Source organism: Eleginops maclovinus, chromosome 21 (genome assembly GCF_036324505.1).
Source record: "Eleginops maclovinus isolate JMC-PN-2008 ecotype Puerto Natales chromosome 21, JC_Emac_rtc_rv5, whole genome shotgun sequence".
Taxonomy (NCBI): domain Eukaryota; kingdom Metazoa; phylum Chordata; class Actinopteri; order Perciformes; family Eleginopidae; genus Eleginops; species Eleginops maclovinus.
The window spans coordinates 6,794,836-6,813,706 of record NC_086369.1 but is presented as its reverse complement, the minus strand read 5'-3'; the positions used below and the strand labels follow the sequence as shown (position 1 = coordinate 6,813,706).

At 38.6% G+C, this 18,871-nt stretch overlaps 1 protein-coding gene across 5 annotated transcripts in view; it reads right to left on the bottom strand.

Moving 5' to 3' along the window:
- The window catches only part of LOC134858175 (RNA-binding Raly-like protein), an 87,454-nt gene extending 82,505 nt beyond the window's left edge, over positions 1–4,949 (bottom strand). For 4 of the 5 annotated variants that reach the window (XM_063874081.1, XM_063874085.1, XM_063874083.1 and 1 more), the window contains exon 1: positions 4,057–4,946. The gene's annotated coding sequence lies outside the window, so the exon portion shown is untranslated. Of the gene's footprint in view, positions 1–4,056 lie in introns of all 5 variants that reach the window. The other variant, XM_063874082.1, reaches the window with a different exon arrangement.
- Between the last annotated feature and the right edge of the window lie 13,922 nt (positions 4,950–18,871).

Genomic DNA, 18,871 nt, shown 5'->3' with positions numbered 1-18,871 from the left:
CCTCGATGCTTCCCTTGCTTACATCCTTTAGCATAGGGGTTCACAGGACCAGCAGTAAGTTAACTATTTGTTTAGCTGGCTCCTTAAATCAATTCTAAGGAAAAGTAGTTAGGAAAACACAGATTATGTAACATTGTTGGAATATTCTGCCACAAGCCAACGCAGCTACGTAATCATGCAAACTCCTATCAAAGTTCACTTTAAATCATACTTAGTAAAATAAAAAATGACCTGAATGTCTCATCAGCATCTAATCAAGTTACAAACGGGCACACTCAGTGCAAAAAAGTGAATGAAATATAACTACAAATGGTATTTCCATGATAAATTATGAAAGCGTGATGACCATGTCAGTAGAGAAGGGTCATTTGAGTGAGACACGATCACTCAAATGATTCCAATAATAGACGGTGGGAAGTCATTCAGCCTGACCCTATTCTTCAGATTTGGGTTTAATTGCCCACAGTATGAAGTGTGAGATCCCCTGACTTATGAAATTAACAGCTCAGAAAAGGACAGTAAAGTACTTAATGCTCATTGCAGGAGAATGAGTCATGCCAAAGGTAAGCTGTTTATCTGGTGAAAGGGGGCGGGGGGAGACATGATGTACATGCCAGTTTTAGTATGCTCCAGGTTATGTAGATATGGGTAAGGGTTTCCAGCTTCATAAATCCCGATGGAAGAAGCTTTAAATTGATTAAAATGTTCATATATTGAATATAAATCAAGCTTTAGCAGGAGGAATGAGTCATTTGTTAATATGTTGCTCTGGAATGTGGCGATCAGGGTACATAAAGATTGTACTTCTTAAAGAAAACAGAAAAGAACATCATCCATTGAATATATCTTTTATATATCTTCTGTTAAAGACTGCTCTTTCTTGTAAAGATGAAACTATAACATTGTTGACCAGGTCTCAGTCCAGAAAGCAAATGTTACATTATGTTTAAATAATAAAAAGTGCTTTAAGAATTCAGTAAGTAACGTTGTATTAGGTATAGAATTTATTATTACAAAAAAACATCCTATATAAATCTAGAAAATAACGTATGATTAAATTAGTCAAAGGGGCCCTATTAAGCTCATTTTCAGGTTCAAATGTGTATTTTGTGTCTCTACTGTGACATCTTCACCCGATTTAATGTTCAAAAAGCTCTTTATTTCTCTCATGCTGCCTGTGCTGCACCTTCATTCACCCTCCATCTGAAACCAGAGCACGGTCTGCTCTGATTGGTCAGCTGGGCGGCTCTGTTGTATTGGTGAAATGCTTTGTGATGTCCCGCCCTTTTGTTGACCATATACATCCACAAAGGCCGATAAAACACACTCCGCAAAAGGGAAAAAGCGTAATAGGAAAGGAGGAGGAATATGAACAAATGCATTCCTCCCTGCTGAGAGCCACGGGTAGAGTAATTCTGAGTTCTGATTAAAAACACTATGGAGACATAACAAGACACTTAGGTCAGAGAAAGTATGAGCGTGAACTTTAGATTGACTTTGCAGCTACCAGACATGAGATTGATGTGAGGTTATAAAAGGGCATCTGCTATGAAACTTTCCACTCCCTTTGTGCATATATGGAAGAGAAGGCCAATAAACCCACTAAAGCTCTGCTCCTGCTTATATAACTTTAAGCTCCTTTCAGAATCCCTTCCAACATCTGAAAAAAACATTATCCTTATAAAACTGTCTTAAAGTTGGCTTCTTTTCAACATCTTCTTAAGTCTTAATAGTTGAGATTTTGATTGTAAAGGGTGTGTGTGATAAAAGACACAGTTAATTCAACAGAAGATGCATCTGGACTTGTTAAATGTATCTGTAAATGTGGATTACGGTGTTCATACCTGCCAAAGCTAACATCCAATTAGATAACACAACATATGAGTAAACTATGCAATGCACAGAGTATCCATAATGTTTCCATTTTGTCCAACTCGGTGGTGCTGAAACCTTAACTGCTGTTACACTCACACATTCAGACCTACATAGTTAAACATATACTAAGTGTACACAATTTGCTCTTGCCTGATGTTTTATTCATGGTAGCAGAGGTACATCCATTCATGAGCGATCATATTTCTCTGTAAGTCTCCTGTGCAGGTCTGGCTTGGCCTAGATAACAGGACACCTGCCTGGAGGGGAGACACAACACCGCAGGACGTAATAGAAGCTATCATAATGCTTAGCGGGAGACATGTCCAGCAGCCCTCTCAACTAGGGGGCGGACAGAAATGTCCCTGTCACACAGTGTAATGATGCGGGCAGTATTCAAAATAAGACACTGAATGAGTCTTACAATTAACACGTAGATTAGATTTAGCAGATGCTGGTGATTCATTCTGCAGAGCTAAACAACAGCAAAGTGTGTTGCCTTGTAGACGTTTTTATAAAAAAGCATCTCGACACAGTGAGCTTCTGTTGTCGGGAGCTAAAAATAAAAGCCTTGAAAAATCAAGTAACTTTCACTAGTTAAATGTAATTAATTATTGATGACTGAACCTTTTCTTTAAATATCTTAAACTCCTTGTTTGAAGAATCAGCTGTTGTATAATCATGAACATGGTAACGATAATGCTTTAATTCAATGCAGGAAAAATAATGGACCCCTCCTCTTAAAAATTGACACCTAAATCTGTTTAATGACAGCTCTGTGAGCAAACATTGAATGCAAAGGCTATTAAGACTGTTTCTAAATGGTTTCACAACTTCAAAACCATTAAACCTCCCTGTGGGTCTCGATCTACAGCTGCTTTATGAGCTGCATAGATTTTAACAGGAGATAGGGGAATCAATACATGATAACAGCTTTTCAATACATGATAAAAACCTATTATCTTAATTGCTTTTATCACTTTCTCTTTTTAAAACTTTGTCTACCTAGCTCTGCTCTCAACATTTATCCGTTCCCAACATTAAACTGTACTGATTCTGATCTCCCACCTTAACTTGTTTAATGACACCGGGGGACTTAACGGTCTATACCCAGACTTTATGGTCCACCCTCATGTATTTATAGGCTTACAATATTGCACTAATAAAACCTTTTTGTTCTGTAAAAGTGAATACTTATGGTTCAAAATGAAGCAAATTCATCAGATGTTATGTAACAAATTGTAGCCAGTACTTCGGATAAAATAAGGATTAGTCATAGAAAAATCCAGAAAAAAGTCATAATAAGGTTTATAAATCTGTACTTTTTGACTCTATACTCCTTAAAACTAGACGTATACATTTTGATATAGGAAGTATTCCTTGAATTAGTACAGGAAAATAATCAGAAGTGGTGTAGCCTACTGAACACAGATATATCTATTTCCTTTTCTAAGGCAACTATTTACTCATGTTTGCATGTCCTAAAGCACACCCTTAATCTGAAGTTAAACCTTGCTCTTGGAGGATTAATACACCATAAACCCTCTTTTAGTCCTGTCAGTGGCCCTATTCCTTTCCTGCGAGATCAGATTTGTCAAATCCGAGGGTACTTATGATTTAGGCCGATTTGAGTTTGTCCAGCAATGAGGAGGGCACTTAAGTGTACTTCACATCCTGTAGTGGAAATAGTGGGGTTTTTTTAAATCATAATTTCTAGTAGCATAGCCTGATGCAGTTAAAGCATGCTGCAGCAAATGGAATTGTGATAGCTGCCCCTGCAAGTCCAGTATGGATGGAGTTGTTATACTTTATCTGCGGGAAATCAATTCAGTGGTTATAGTGCATCCTTCCGAGGGACCTGCATGTCGCTACTTACATTTACTCCTCAGCTGCGGTGGCTCGAAGATTGTTGAACTCAAAACAAGGAACACATTGTGATCAAACGACACGATTTCAAATCCTTGAATTGTTGATCGCGTCCCTTTATGATTTTTATTGTTTTGGAATGCATTACGATCATCTCAGATAACCTTCAGATAACATTGATAAAGAATGCCTTTTTTTTATAAGCAATTTGACTGGCCTTACAAAACAACACGTCAGCCACAGGTGCATATTTCTGTCACCTTGTTCTTTATTGTTAATACAGAAACGTGTCCACTCATATTATATACGTATATATACCTGCAGAAGGGAAAATGTCTGTTCATCCTCGTTGAAACAGAAAACAAAAACGCATTGAACTCCCCCAAGAATCAAAACTCCCCTCGTCCACCCAGCATCATCTAGTCAAAAAACGATAACATCCAAAAATACTTGACACTGCCACCAGCAAAAGTATAATGAAATCGAAAAAAGAGAGCAACACAAAAACAACAAACCTGAGAGCTCAGCTGCAAGAAAAGTATCACGTTAAAACGTTTAAAAAGGACTCCTTGTTATAAAGAAAAGAAGAATAAAGTAAAAGCAAGGGCGGTGGGATTCACCGACACATCAAAATCACAAAACTCGAAGGCAACAAACAACACTGCAAAATGCAAACCAAAGCATAGCAACAGCAAAAGTCGACAGAAACAAAAAATAAAAATGTTTCAAAACCACCAACAAATTGTTTGAAAAATCTCAATACTGACAAAAGCTGCTTGGTTTCGACCATCGAAACAAAACTGCCAGCAAGTAAAGGCTCTCTCACGAGCGATACCGCACCGATTACCCTGTTGGCACTCTCGATCAGAATAACTGCATGCTAAAAACTTGAAGCCTGGATGTGAAAAACGCTCAAAACCACCATGTCAATGCTCAATTCAAACACCAGCAAAAGGAGTAAAAATAAAAAAGGGGGCAATTAAAAAGACAAAAAATGCTTACAAAAAAGCCATTGAAAATGTACTCACCGAGCGGGAGTAAAATGTTGCAATAAAAATGTGATATGGCTCAAAATACAGTATGGCGGTTCAAGCCGAAATGCTGTGCCTTTTCTCTAGATCTCTGCCTCCAGCTCGTCATGTGACTGAGACAGCCTCGACTTCCAGCAATAAGAGCCCAGTGTTGAACAGCTGATGCTGAATGCTCTCCTAACGCCTTGACTCTCTCCAAAAGTAAAAAGAGGTAGTCCTTATCGTCCCACAGTTATGACTGAGCTGCCTGTGTGTTTTCTTTGGCTTTTTTTTTTTCTGTTTTAAAGATGCAGAGCTCAGTCGATGTCAGCGCCACGGAGGGATCCGGACATGCTTTCATTCCATTCATAAGCAGGAGCGTTAAATGCACGGCATGTTCTGTTTTCTTGTGAGGAATGAAGGGCTCTGCCTGTGGGATTTTACCGCGGGGCTGGTCATCGCAGCAGTATCATTTCCATACTATAACGCGAGCCCTGACCACGGTGCTGAAATCAGGCGACACTGACAAACAAGCAAACGGCATCACAATCAGCCCAACCCACAACATGTGAAACCGTACATTGAAGAAAAGCAAGTAAAAGTGTCATGTTAATAATTTCACCCAGCCCTCTCCATGGTGATTAAACCTAAGGCTGTTTATGTTGGTAAAAACTGATACCTAAATACCATACATTGTTTACTCATTCTAAGCAGGATTGTTGCATGTTGAATCAGTCATAAAGTCAGCATGCATACCAATACTTGAACAAGACTGTAAGATACTGATTCAATAAAAGTTCATTGTGAACAAAGAAAACTAAAAGCATGATAAATGACAATTCATTTAAGTCTTTGGAAAATCATCTTGCATTCCATGAGGGTATTTGGATACATTGGAAGTGACATTCATGGTTGCAGTTGGATTTGCAGGGATTGTCGACACATATTGTTGTATTTCCTGTTAATACGTGGATCTTTCATGTGGGAAATACAAATAGTACAGTATTACACAGTTCTGTCCATGGTGCTGAAACTCGCAGCACATTGAGAACAAGCCATGCTTTCACCACCGTATCTCTATTTTACTAAATGGTGCCATAACATAACAAGAAGTAGAATTGAACCAATTAAATAGTGAATGTTGTCAGACATTAAAGGTCTCCTGTTATGCTATATTTGAACAATATATTGTTGGTCAATATCTATACAAAACTTGTCTGTGAAGTGTTGTGCTCAAAATACCAAACAGATCCCCCATTGTAGCATGTCTCATCCCCCTCTATTTCAGCCCTGTTCCTGAAGTGCTGATTCTGTGACTGTCGCTTTAAATTTGAGCTGAGCTGAAGCTGGCCACGCCCCTTTGCAGCTCTCTCTCTCTGAACGTTTTCTACCGGGAGAAGACACTCAGCTAAACACTGCCGTGATTAAACCCCATATTATGTTCCAAACCACATCAAGCATTATTTCTGAAACACTTCTCAGTGAACACACAGACACACAGAGGTGCTGTGGAGTGGATTCAGCTCGCTACTGTATATGGGGGACGATAGGTTGGGACGTGTCACGTGGGCAGGACGTTGCCAAGAGTTCAATGTAGAGCCAGCACACATTTCGGTTATGACGTCATAACCGAAGAAAATCCGGATCAGCTCGTTTCTAGCCCCGTTTTTAGAGATGTGGGTAAGGCGGAAAAGAGAGAGGGTTGTATTTTCTGACACTTTGTGAGTCTCCTAACACACCGGGGACACATATTTATGTATAAAAGACATCATAAAGTGCATTTTTGCATATTAGGGGACCTTTAAGCCCTGTCCATGGCGCTGAAATGACGATTGGAAATGTTCATTTATTTACAAATGGTTGTATAGTGCATTTTATGTAGCAGACTTTTTAATGTGTCAGATAAGTCATTTAAGTGATAATAATGTAAGTTGGACCTTCTAACAGCCTATTCAATATAGTTGTTTTGTCCTTCATTATGCATAGTTGTACCTTTTATTGGTCTTGATCTCACCATACGTTTCAGTTGACATTTGGAATAAATTACAATTTGGTCAAGGCATTAAACTACTTAACAATACCAAATGTTTAACAATTTTACAATTCAATACTGTCCAACAACGGCCATGTCCACTGTGCTCAAATCGGGGGTTGTTGCAAGTTTCATTTTAGAATAAAGAGCTGCCAAGAAAAATCAAAGCTGAAAAAGCATGTCGTTTTTCATTGCTTCCTACATCATTGAAGCGTCAAATGGAGCTCCTTGAAACAAAGAGCTAAAGAAGTTGAAGCCGCAAACAAAACTGAATGCTTTAATCGTCTGTATTTGCCATGAACATTGATTGGACATCCAAAAAAAAAAAAAAGCCACATTTTGTCTCCTATAGCACCAGGTCCCAAGACGGAGGGAATGCAGTACATGTAAGACGAAACCCCAGCAGTATAATGTCCATGGTTCTGAAATTAGGATACCTTGGTAGATTTAGGATAGACAACAGTATTAGACATTTATATGGCAATAAAACTGAATTGTATACTTATATGTGTTCGTGATTTAGACCATAATAAAACAGAATTTCAGCTTAAATACTCTCTCCATGGTGCTGAAACCGGATGGCTCTCACCAGCATTCAATACAGAGAGACGCAGTGTTTATGTTTTTATTCATGGTTCAAAAAGGTGCACTCACCTATCTCACCATCCTTCTCTCATTTTGGTCATAAATACATCTGGAAAATTCAGGCTATAGTTAAATGATGCTGGAAAGGAAAGTAATAATGTGTTATCATTATCGTCTGACTGCAGTTGTCAGACAGAATTCTGAACAAGTTCATGCAGCACACAGCGCTGGGGACAACTGTCACCATGCATTCATCATAACGGTGGTTGGTGCACTGTTTCTACCTTAAGCACTGTCTAATTTAATCCACTTTCCAAATCACATCCAAGCCTTTGGGAGGCTGGATTTTAAAATGCTTCACAGTCTCTAAAGAATGCAGTTAATATCAAAGAACAGCGATGAAACTCTTCTTGAAGCATAATCTAGCAACTAATTAGTTATTTTATTTAGCTTTTTAAGTCGCAACATACTATATGACACTGTTTTTCAATGTCATATAGGGTTATATGGTAACAGTATCATAGCAGAGCGGTCTCTGTGCTAATAAACTGAACTTGACAGTCAGCATGTTGTTGTGCAGGACATGTCAGGACATAATTACTAATGCCTCTGGGTGTTAATGACCTAACCCACTGTCAATGAGGTGATTTACAAAGCGGCAGAGGTTTAACTTAAGACTTGGATAGTAAATAGACAGAGATAGACCCCAACACACAGGCAGAGCAAAGGTAACGTAGAAAATTCTATTAAACCTCAGCCAGTTTGATTCCCTGTAATCCAATATCAACCCTCTCTAATAAACCATGACAAATGCATGAGGTTGTTATTGATAAACAGTCATTTGGCTTAACATTCTCCCATTTTAATGATGCACGACTTTTCATGGAAGCCCTGGAAGTGGTGAATAAAGAATTGATGTCCCACCCGACATGATTTATACATATGTGACCATAAACACGGCAGATGCTGTCAGGTTTGCAATACACACCCTCCAGGTCGGTGTGTTTTTATCAGCCATACTGGTGCATCAGAAAGAGGCTGGCAAGGTTAAAGAAATGCCCTTTATGAATATCTGAAATACGAAATATCAATCATATCAACCGTTTGACATGGAGGATTTCTTTGAATTCAGCAGCCGCCCCGGCATGGCCAAACACACAACGATAAAAAAAAAAACTTTCTTCCTTTTCTGGACTAAGCTGAATCTCACTGCACTTGCCAACGGTAGTTATAAATAAAAAATAAAATAAAGTACAAAGCTAAACAGAATCATAATTCATCGCCTGGTATGTGTATGCCCATTAGTAAAACACTGAGCACGGACCACTCATTGCCCTCGGCGATAAACAGCCAATCAGAGGCACAGCTCAAAACATGAGGGCCTCTGGACCTTTCCACACATCCAAAGTGTTTCCTCTTGAGGTGGATAAATCAATATGTGTTTTTACATTATTTATCGACTGGAATCAAGTGCAGCATGCAGCAACACTGAGCAAAAACTCAAATTCTACTTGTTGTATGTGAAGATGAGTTGTTTTATTAATGACCAATAACCCCTCTAAGTTATATATTGTATCTGACAGCCCTGCATATCTTCCCTGACAAACTGAAAACGCATCTTTTTCGATTGTACTTTGGCAATTAAAAACCAGTACTGACCTAAAAAACCGTTAATGACTTAACTTAGGCCTCGTAACTAATTCACCAGCACTTTCCATGGCATGACTTGCTGGAAGAAAACATATTTGAACTTTCCTTGTGGTTCGGAGTTTGATTCTCTATGGTTTTTGCACCTATTGTAAGTCGCTTTTGATTAAAGCGTCAGCCAAATGTGATGTAATATAATATGATACTTTCAAGAAGAATATCTAACAAAACAAAGCAATTTTATGCAGCTTTTTTGCAGCTTCTTTTTATGAGAATTTGTGTTAAGTGGGATAAACTTCAATGTAATACCGCATGGGATCTTATGACAATTCAAAAAAAATAACTATGGGCTGAATGAATATCCTTTATTAAAGCAATGAGAGGATTTGTAATCTTTAATTACCATTTTGTCAAGGAGTGTGCAGAAATTGTGTGGGATATTTTAATCAAAAATAAATGGAGTGCGCACACATGACTCTAAAGGGATTTAATGCTCATTGCAATAAAGGGTTACATTTACAAATCTTAAGCTTCAGGTGGAAGGATTATATCAAATCATTCAAAATGTATATTTCACATCTCCTGTGTTTCCTAATATCAGGATTGAATATACAGGAAGGCATATTTCATGCATATTTTAAAAGGTTGGAAATGCTCTTGTGTGGGCTGGGTCATTTAGAAAAATGTCAGCCAATGCATTTTAGGAATCAGGCTTTATTGAAAGGATCCCCCGTGTATCTGTGAGGAACTTTCATTTTCATTCCTGTCAATGGGTGCACTCTGTGAGGTCTGACTGACCCACAGCGGCCTGTTGTGACACTGGGCAGACTTATTGACAGGAAGATTCATCCTGCAGATAATCATCATGTTTGACTCAGAGTGGTCTTAAAAAACTAAAGAAATATCAGCCTTTTCTACCATCTGAGACTAACTGTTTCAAGATTTTAGCTATACGGATAAATGAACTGGCTAGTTCTATGTTTTGTTTTCTTTGTAAGGTCACCTGTTAAGCGAAAGGCACTTTTTGATATCTGTTATACATAAATATGTCCCCGGTTTGTAAGGAGACTCACAAAGTGTCAGAAAACACAACCCTCTCTCTTTTCCTCCTTACCCACATCTCTAAAAACGGGGGTAAAAACGAGCTTATGTGGGCTGGCTTTACATTGTCCCGCCCACGTCCCAACCTACCATCCCCCATATACAGTTGGGTAGCTGCATCCCCTCCCACAGCTGTGTGTCTGTGTATTCAGCAGGATGTCTGCAGGAAGGACTTACAGTAGAGTTGTTATATGTACAATACATATAATGTCACTGTTCTAGAAAGAACATGTCATGCTATGTGCTGTATCAGAAACGTGTTTTGGAAGTAATATGGCCTATGTTTACATTAGCAAGCATTGCTAACACTCAGAGCTAACGCTGTACTGGAGAGACTATGTGTAATATAAAAGATCCTGTCCTTGTGGTAAACCCCGCGAGAGAGAAACGCTTGAGCTCCATTCTGTTTCAGAAATAATGCTTGATGTGGTTTGGAACATAATATGGCGTTTAATCACGGCAGCGTTAGGCTGAGTTTTTGCCGGTAGACACCCGTCTCTTTGCAGAGCTCCATAGGGGCAGTGGCCATCAGCTGACCCAGAATCAGCCCATGTCATGCAATCAAACCAATACAAGTTTTCTATCCTTTCTGTTCCCATATTTTCTACAAATATGATTCGATATATTTACCTCTCAATAATCTAGAAGTTTTCATTGATATTTCGAAGCCCGCTGTTCCTGGACAGGATATGATTGAAGGGATTTTACCGTTTTAAATTTGTAAAATGATCAACTTTTGCTATTTGCTGTTCAGTTGTTTTCAGAGCAATGCACATCTAACTATTTCTACCGTGATTATTTCACAATCACAGCATTCACCTTGGGGAAGGTAAAACGGTTCGTCGAGGTGTGTCCTACTCAGATTTCCAAAAAGCACAGACAGAGATGCTGTGTAGGATAACTGAAAACAAACATGTATTAAACAATACACTCTGGTTGACTTTGCAGTAATAATATCTGATCTAATTATGCTAGGTCATTTGTAAAACGATAGCTCTTCCACTATCAATCCCGCCAAGCATATCAGCATTCTCGTGTGCTGCAGGTTGAGCACAGGACATTTACGAAATGCTCATTATCAATATATGTGTGGCAGCGGGGTGTGGTTAGGGCGCCTGTAGGAGTGGCTCAGCCGGAGGCGAGACAGCTGATCGGGATCAGGTAATCAGGCACTGATTAAAGTCATGGTCGTAACCCGGTTCTGTGTTCTGTTGCAGTAGACTGGGTCCTGAGGGAGAACTGTCTCCACCTCCCACGCCAGACGAGAGCGACTAGCCAGCAAGAACGTTGTTAACGGGCTGTGCGGAAATAAATATATTTTGTCTCAAAGTACCAGTGGTCCTTCCATCATTGGGAACCCAGGTGTGAGTTCACAATATGATAATATAAATACTGGATGAAGAATTTAAAATAATACTTTTTACATAACTCAAAATAGATGTTCCCACTACAAAACACCTATTAATTTAAAAGCTCTTAATGGCTCCAACTACTTGCAATTCCTCCACAAATAATTTTCTAACCTTTTTTCTCCAATTCAGTCCTAGGAGAACAATGGGATTTTTGCAGTATTTTCATTAGTATGCTGGTACTGCAAAGCTCTATCAGAGAGACAAGCAAAGTGGAATTTGAAAGCTGCATTATTCTTGTGCGGGACAGCATGTTCCACTATCTTTGTTCCTCTGTCTAACCTTCAGCTGGGGCTTCTGAGATCTCATACTTACAGTCTCATGAAAAAGGCATCTCATTATAACAAGAGGATGCTCTTATAAAAACAAGACACTGCGCTTTTTCCTGCAGCTTTACAGCACATTTCTGTACATTTATAGCTTTATTTATACCTCGAAATGGGATCTACATAGTAATGAAGCAGCTGTTGGGACCACTACAGGGCTAAATAAAAAAAACTGCTGTTCTGATGTACAAATGAAAGTCAAAAAGACAGAGGGACAGATGTATCAGCATTTTAAGATATGAAAAGTAAGCTCAATCATCTTTTTCGGGAAGTCTGGTAAATAGAGAAATGCCTTTAACGTGGAACATGCTGTTTAAAATATAATATCAGGCTGCTTCGTAAAAGTCTTAGTGAATATTTGTTCAGTTTAAGATTCCCAAGATCATTTTTATGTAGCATTGAACCTGACACTTTGTCAGTCTTTGGATATATTTATATATACTTTGCCTACAGAACAGCTACTTAAGAATAGATCGGCATGATATCTGAAAGAGGGAACTCTGAGTTACGGCTATTATGCTTTTTGGGGTTTTCTTTTTCCGGTAATGTGCTAAGTTGACTCAAGATTGAGTTAACATTTTAAAATATAACTCACCGTAGTTTGCCATCTATTGCCATATTTTCATTATCCTATTTTTCTTTGGAGCTTTTATGGTTGTTGGTATATTTCAATTCAAATGTGGAGTAATACTTGTCTTAAGCATTTTCTTTTTCAATGCTAAATATTTTCAAAAATATACTTCTTTATATTTTTGACCTTCCTATACAACTTATTTTTTATGTTCGCACCACCAGACACCAAATCAAATTCCATGTATGTGTAAGCATACCTGGCAATAAACTTGAATCTGATTCTGCGTTTCTCTACCCCTTGCCTGAAACGCCTCGCCTAGTGATTGTTCTACTCCCGCCACATAGTTACTCACTACCGAACACTCCAATTCTAATGGCTAGTGGCAATCATAACCACAACTGACCAGTCAGACCAGACTTTTCAGACAGCGGGTGAAAAGAAATGCTGCAGCACAGGCTGTATGAGAAAAATAAAGCACTTGTTGAACATTAAAGCATGAAAATAAATACAGTATTTTCTCTTTCTCGTTTAACGGGTTCTTCTCAAAGGAAAACCAATTGTATATCCCAGAGTTTGCTTCCAGGTCTTGTAAAGTATAACAGCATACGCGGAAAATGCTGTAAGAACATTTTTGTTGCTACAGAGACAATATCAGAGATGGCCTCAAGTGATGTCACTGAGGCCACAAACATCCCTAACGCAGATTAATACATCTTTTGAGAGTCCCACATTTGTTTTCTACCTATGCCCCGGCTGTTTGTCTGTTTGCTCATTGTCTTGTTTGCTATAAACATACTGTGGTTGAATAGTCAACGCTGTCATAATCAGAATAACAGTCAACAGTTTTTGTAATTGTCATGCAAACCAAAGCACTCTTGTCTGGCTGTGAAATAAGACCCAATTACAGACGTTCTGTATTCACTCGCATTGTGTTTTCCCTTCCCTCCAAGTTTGATGTGTTGTCAAGGGAGGTAAACAAACGTATGAATAAACAGGTCAGAGGTTGAGATGCTCACAGAGAGTCAAATAGCCGGTCAGACAGACATTTGATGCACACACGCTTTCCTTGTACTCACAGCATGCTGCAAAGCCATCATACAAAGCATTTACTCTTGCAATTCAGTTCAACGAACAAGGGAAATGTCCACCTCTGTATTAATTGTGCTCAGCAGGGGCTGGGAAACATATCTCACATTCTGATGAAGAAAATAATTGGCTTTGGAAAGGAATGTAAACAGTGTAACTTCATCTAAAGTGAGTCATAAAAAGGGAGTGAGCAGCAAAAGAGGAAGAAAGGTGTCACTGAACAGATGCACACACATCTGTGACTTACCTTGTTAGCAGCAATGAATTGTCTCGTCATGCAGGGACATTCCATTTCTGTTTGACTGCCCCCAAATAGGCTGGGCATGATGACCTTTAGGCACAAAGTATCCACTACAATACCAGAAGCATTGTGGAAGTGACAAAAGCTGTGTGCTGCGTGAGCCCTTTTGATAATTACACATTTTTTAAAACTAAAATACATGACGTTTCATTTGTTTGCATCCTACGCTTTCTCCCATTAAAGCATATGAGTGGCTGAAGACACTGGGAGGAATTATACAGCTTTGGATTTCTGATGTTATATCACTGGACATTTTCACAGATGCTAAACCATTTCAGTGGACTACTTTGTTCGATCACAGAAGCATGAAATTGGTCCAACTGTGACTGTTGGGATTAAATTGCGTGTGACCAAAAACTATATCAGTTAACTGGTTTTTAATGCATTACTTAAAAATCTATTTACTTGAAGTGAGTTTGTGCGTGAGTGATTCTTAAATTTACCTAGAATACTTTTTCTCATATTCAAAAATGTGTTAAAGGCCCCATGTGACCATATGATATTCTGCCAAAGTTATATCAGTTTGGTTATTAATTCATGACGTTACAGAGACCTACTTTATATTTAAGATTTCAAATCTCATTACCAGGGGATTGAAAGATATGTACACTTAATTAAATATATATAAATAAAGATTGGATTCCCCTTATAAATTACAAAAATGCAATTAAATTGAACTACATTTAAAAAAAAAAAGAAAAAAAAAAGATTCAACTTTATTGTCATTGCACAGAGTACAAGTACTAGGACAACGAAATGCGGTCTCTGCATTTGACCCATCCTAGTGTTAGGAGCAGTGGGCTGCCATTATGTACGGCGCCCGGGGAGCAGTGTAGGTAACCAGTGTCTTGCTCAGGGACACCACGGTGGCACTTGGTCTTTCGGGGACTTGAACTGGTGACCTTCCAGTTCCCAGGCCAAGCCCCTATACACCGATTCGGCGAAGTGACCGGAAGTAGAGCGGCCGCCATTGATGCGGTGTGCGTGCGGTGTGTATTTCGCGGTATTTCCATAGACAGTAAAAGGGATATTTCGCTGGATTTGTGAACGAGATTTGTGAAAAGCAATAATTATGCCAAGACAGTCTGGAAGGGCGTGTGCCGTCATCGGCTGCTTCAATAACAGCCAAAAGCTTCAATTATGGAAGAAGTCTGTGTGCGAGACACACAATTTAAGCGTAAAAGAGGACTGTCCATGTAGTAGACCATTTGGTCTACACCGCTTCCCTGGTCGTGTGGAGGATGAAGGTGTTCGGAAGGTGTGGATAGTAAACATCAACAGAAAGAACTTCATCCCAAATAAAAACAGCACGGTAAGTAGGCCTATTCTCAGTATTTTCTTGGTGAAGGTAATTAGCCTAGTTAACCATTGTGAGCCTTTGTTTACAGTGTGAACACATTTTAGGCTATGCTAACGTATGCGAAGGTCCGTGCTAAGGTAATGTTTGGCTAACGTTACATGTCCGTGATGATGGTGATTATCTGAAAGTTGAAGTTGCACGTAACGTTTGTTTAAATGTCATGTAAGTAATTTAAATGTCATGTAAGCTTGCGTTAGCATGTTAGCTACAACAAACGTCAACACATAGCGATGTGTGTTGACAGTCTATTTTCTTGCTGTACCCTATTTTAATATGTCATACTTATTGCTGAAACAAGTATTTAATTCCAACATTAATAATTACATTATTTTTTAATCACGTGGGCTGTCCTTAAAGATTAAATGCTAGTTAGCATGCTAAGGTCAGTAAGTCAATTCAACGGAAGCTAGCTGTGTTTACATCTCCTTCTACTTTCCGTTTACTAATATTTAATTATATTAATTCATGAATTAATATCAGTAATTTCAGATACCTTCATCAGTAACTGGAGGCCACTGTCTGACATCGTCCAACCAAGTAACTTTATTCATTTGGGGTTATGGTTATCTTGCTATTATTGATAGCATCAATGACTGTTGAATGGATAATGAGTGTAATGATTGAGCACGCACACCGCAGCAATGGCCCCGTCGCTAGATGGCGACATACACAAATCGCTCACCGAATCGGTGTATGGACTTCGCCACCACCGCCCATACTATATTGATGGACATACGGTACAATGTGCCTCCTCTCCTTTGCTCTTTTCTGAATGCCTTAAAGAGCTAGAATACACATTGCACAAAATGAAATGACGTAATGGCTAGTCTCATTATTTGTCAGCCGTAGACATGGTGGGTCAAACTACCTGAAAATTGTCAATTCATTCAGAGGATTTAAAACACCATTTGTGAAATGTGTGAGGAATGATTTTGTATTCAAGCACTCTATTTTTCCCATTTCTACATCCGTTTTTGTCACCTGAGAACACCACTGGTGTTTCTGAAAATGACAAATTGAGAGAAATATAAGGGCCTGTCCACCTTTTCCTGTGAAACTACACTTGCTGCCGAATAGTAACTGTACTAATGATGAAAGTAATGATGTGATTTACTACACCTACTGCGAATGCATCTTTCTTGCAAAACTCAAATTCCTATTTAAAGATGGCAGGTTGTTAGCCAAAAACCAGTATGTACATTGTAAGCTAACAGTGTTGGCTAGTAATATATCGTATTAACAAAAGCCTGGATGAGAAATGTTAACAGTCTATTGTTAGCTAAGAGCTATGCTAATAATTAATGTGCATCTGCAGACTAACTAGCATGTTGAATTGATGCTTTGAAGTAAAACAGGAACAACATTCAGATGGCTTATTAACCAGCTAGCATAAACTTAAATGTGTTGCTAAAGCTAGCATAATACTGATGTTAATGCAACACAGGGAGTTTCTTTGTGGCATATCATCATTACACTGATTACTCTTAATTTAGAACACATTTGAAGTATATCTCTCGTGCTCATTATCGATATGCTGAACCACATACCAAACATAATTGCATTTCTGTGTTTGCAGTTCTATGTACCCCAAACCATTCTGTTTTTATATTCACCACTTTCTATTTAATAGCTTTTCAAACTTAGTGTTGCTAATCGATACTTTTGTTGCTCATTCTTCCTCGTTCTGTTCATTATACTTCCTTCTTCTTAGTAAACAGGCTGTCAGTGATGAAATGCCAGCACTAAAGGAATCTTCCAGTCCATTTATTCGTATACTTGTGTTTGGCATCATAGATTTTGTCCGACTGTTTGATGCAAAACACAGAAAGCAGTGAATAATTTGTATATTGGTGGTTCCTTAATTGTTATAGGAAATGCTTTGTGTACAGTATATTGATATTGTGATGGTATTGTTGCTGAGGAAAAGGCACACACTTCTGCAATGCTTGGCCATGTATATGTATGCCTACATCTATTAGCAAAACCAGCCCTAAGCTACAGAGTTATAATGAGTCTCACACCGTCAAGGTGAAATGTAAGGGTAAGCTAATCAATTATGCAAACCTGTTATACATAATGCCAATGAAGCCTTTGTCAGTATGCATTAGGATTGTGCTACATGATTTGTAGGTTGTTTCAGGCTCTGAGGCGGTACTATTATACCACATCAATCTACTTTTGTTTATACTTCGTACAGTTTTGATATGTTGGCTTTTTTTAAAATACAAATCCCTATTTTGGAGTAAATGTGAGGTTGGATACCACCTGGCAAATAACAGATGAAAGTCATGTTTTTATTTAAATGGTGAGGAATAAGGAATGCATAACCTGTGAATGTGGTGAGTATTTGTAAGGCTCATCTTCAAGCAAAGCATGTTCTCTGGAAGGGCTTTTGGTTTGCGTTTGTAGGCGCAGGTGCTTCAGGAAGGAGGGTTCCAACCACTCGTGCCATAAGCCATGGACATCATTTTTAATCAGATTCTGCAGAAGCTGATAGTAGAAAGAGGTCGGTAGTACTTTGGCAGCTTTGCAGGTCTTCCTTAAACACATTTTCCTGAAAGCAGAGGGCAAGAAAGACTCTATAGGAGCTTGCCTGCTATTGTTCCTTTTCATTGAACCTTGCAGTGCTTGTAAATGGCGATTGCTGGTGCTTCTGGCATGTAAGGCTTGCAGCTAGCTGACTAGCTTCCAGCCCCTGATGTGTGCCATCACGAGCCTTGTGCTCTTGGCTTTAAAAAACAATGCTCATAGTGTTGCTGCTAGGCCACATGGATCGGGGAATTAAGTTGTAATGACATGATTTCAATTTAAACAACCGGTTGAATTTGGTGGTACTTTCATATTTGTGTATATTTTAGGCTTTTTAAAAGTGAGAAAATGGAAAGTACAGTGTAGAAAATGTACGAGGCTATGACATTTAGTGTTGAAAGTCGGGGAAAGTGTGGCTTTTGCAATCTTGAAAAAGCCTGCCATGGAGGTAGAGCTGGACAGCTGTATACTGGGGTTGTATATCCTGTACATTATCTGAGATGTGTAAGGGAATTGCATTCAAAATTCATGTCGCTCACCTGAACGCTGATACAAAATGATTGTGCAACTCGATATGTTTTTTTTCTTGGATGCAATGCAATTCACTAATGAATTATTCATGCACTTACTCATCATACATTTAATAATTATAAAAATGTTACCTCAGGCTCTTCGATTAACTCAGTTAGGAAACAGAAAACAGTTTAAATAAAACAGAAAAATGCTCACCAAAGTTGATTCAAGCATGTAACTTTGAATTAATGGGGATTCTTAGTGTAGAAAGGCAAACAAAAACAACCAATAAGTAGAAACTTTTCTATTCGGGCTATTTTAAATAACCTGCACTTTTAAATGTCTCTTAATAAGACCAGATGCATTTATGTCAGTCACAACTCTTCCAGCCCAATCTTCTCACAGCTATAATGTTCACACCAAACATGATGTGGATTTCAGCATAATGCACCACTGTTTGTTAACAGTTTGAGTATTTGTTCATGTATTCATCTCGGTGCTGCATTATAAAATCCTTTGAGAGAGCATTTGTTAACTACTCTCACTCTGTTTACAGATAACTAACTAGCGGATCATAATTTGAGTGTATTGTACGCACCAGAATGAAGAGGCGGATGCTGACTGGGGCTCTTTCTCGACTCGTTTTCTCCGCATAAACAC